The sequence below is a fragment of the Colobus angolensis genome, unplaced genomic scaffold, assembly GCF_000951035.1.
Source record: "Colobus angolensis palliatus isolate OR3802 unplaced genomic scaffold, Cang.pa_1.0 Scaffold105, whole genome shotgun sequence".
NCBI classification, from domain to species: Eukaryota; Metazoa; Chordata; class Mammalia; order Primates; family Cercopithecidae; genus Colobus; species Colobus angolensis.
Window position 1 is genome coordinate 1771375 of NW_012111475.1, and position 2587 is coordinate 1773961.

A 2587-nucleotide genomic window follows, 5' to 3' on the forward strand; every position below is an offset into this window, starting at 1 on the left:
CGATTAGGAGCATATTGAGGGGAATTCTTAGTCCATGCTCTAGAAGGAAGGAAGTAACTGATGATGAGTGAAGCAGGGTCTCCAAGCCTGGGAAGACCAGTAGACAACCGCTTTGATATTCTTTCAGGTGTCCTACAGTCTAAAGGAAAAAAGAGAGAAGAGGCCCTGGTCCTACTCCCACCACCACTGGATGCAAATTTAAGGCTTGGTCATTCTTCTAGACTTTGAGGCATGGCTTCCTGAGATGTGGATTCCTCAGATGAACAGCATTTCATAAAACATGTCACATTGCTGACATAGGCCAAATTTTTATTTTACCAAAAAAAGAATTACTTTCATCTTCTATGACTACTGTTTTTCCTAAAAGAAAAGGCATATTTAAATTGTGAACATTACCTTGGATCATTAGTAGAAGAACCACATCTTGCCCCTCTCTCTTCCTCATGCTGCCTATGGAGGTGGCAGCCATCTCTTCCTTGGCATCATGGCCACCCTCAGGCCCCTTGTGAAGACCAAGATCATCAAAAAGAGAAGCAAGAGGTTCATATGGCACCAGTCTGACTGATATGTCAAAATTAAGCATAACTGGTGGAAACCCGGAGGTACTGACAATAGGATTTGTAGAAGGTTCAAGGGCCAGATCTTGATGCCCAACACTGGTTACGGGAGCAACAAAAAAACAAAGCACATGCTGCCCAGTGGCTTCCGGAAGTTCCTGGTGCACAACCTCAAGGAGCTGGAAGTGCTGCTGATGTGCAACAAATCTTTCTGTGCTGAGATTGCTCACAGTGTTTCCTCCAAGAACCGCAAAGCCATCGTGCAAAGAGCTGCCCAGCTGGCCATCAGAATCCCCAACCCCAATGCCAAGCTGTGCAGCGAAGACAACGAGTAGACAGTTGATGTGAGCGTTTTGTATTTAAATAAAACTGTAAAATCTGCGGGGGGAGGAGGAGGGGAGAACCACATCCTGAGCTGGAGGAAACCTGAGGCCCTGAGAACTTCATGGAGCATGGACCCCATTCATTCCTAAACAACACACCTCTGGATTTTTACTTGAAGCAGTTTTAAGCCCTGTTATTTGGAGTTTTTCTGTTCTTTATAGATGAACCTAACCCTAATACAACTCTCACTATTGAGAGTTTTGTCAGGTACACAATTTTAGTTTAACAGTGATTTTTCCTAAGCATTTTAGTGATATGATATCACCACCTTCTCGCTTGTGTTGTTTCAGTTGACAAGTCTGCTATTTAAATTTCTTCAAAATGATTGGCTGCTTCCTTTTTGGTTTGTATTCTACAATTTCTCCACAATATGCCACGATGAGGATTTTTGTTTTATGCTTATATTGCTTGGTTTATGATGATCTATATTTGTGGCTTAATGACTTTTCAAACCTCTGGAAAATTCTCAGCCACTACATCATCTCATACTACCTCTGAAGTTCAGTTTATGCCCCAGATGTAGGAAGCTCAAATGATTGCAGCTCCCATTCACGCAAGAAGACAAAGCCAGGTAAACTGCAAAGTCAAAGCTTTTCCTGACCCTATTAGAGAACTGCAGTTGCAAGGCACCCAAATCATCTAGAATCCAAGGCCACTCCAAAGAGAGTTGGGATGTGAGCACCAGCTCACCTGTCTTACAGAAAAGAGGAAGAGATGTAGAATACCAAACGAGTGGGTAAGAACAATTCAGCTAAGGCTTTAACAAATTGTTAAAGGTCAGCTGCAGGCTAGCATGACTGTATAGTACTTCTGGGATCCCAGAACACAAAAGGAGTGATCACAGTCACTTTTAATCTCTTTCCTGGGGACCTCCACCAGGTGCTCATGAGAAAGACTGAAGGTGGAGTGAGCAATGAGAGATGGTCCCTCAGTGGTGAAAACATGGAGAAAGAGAGTGGAAAAATAGACTCTTATCCTCTATTAAACAAAAGCATCAAACCACTAAGGTAGGTGGAACAAGCCCTGTCACTTCCAGAGAGGAGGTGAAGATCCATTGAAGCTAAGGAAGCGGCGAGGAGAAAACTTTCTTGTTGCTGGAACGCAAATGTGATGACTGGAGCTCCAGCAGTCATTTTGGAAGTCATGAACTGAGATGGTGGGACAAACAGAAGGAGCCAAAGTCCCTGATGGTGCGATGCCAGCCCTGAGGAGCCTATCACTAAACTTTTAAGTGAGAAGTAACAAATTACTCTTTTGCTTAAACCACTTTTACTGCAGTTTTCTGTTATACCAGCCCGCTAATTCTAACGGAGTCAGAACAATCAGAACAGAACGGAATCAGACCCATAACGGAATGGGTCCTACGACCCATTTACAGAGGAATGTCACATCCTTGGGGCTTCCCCAGATCATAAACCCTGTATGTCCACCAAGATTCAGGTGGGCAGGAAGGCAACCTTGGGTTTCTGTGGGAAGAGCTCCTTGCAAACTCCAACTGCTATTTAAAAAAGAAGAAAAAGGAAATTCTTTTAGGCTTAACTTATTTTGGTGTGGAAGGTATTCCAAGGGTAAAATTTTTGAATATTGAGATCTGAGCATAAGGTGTCTAAAAACTACTGTCCCCTAGGCCTTACTTAAGAAATTAT

At 43.1% G+C, this 2587-nt stretch overlaps 1 pseudogene; it reads left to right on the top strand.

The window, feature by feature from the left end:
• Positions 1 to 484: 484 nt before the first annotated feature.
• Positions 485 to 892, top strand: LOC105513138 (annotated as a pseudogene).
• The last annotated feature ends 1695 nt before the right edge of the window (positions 893 to 2587 follow it).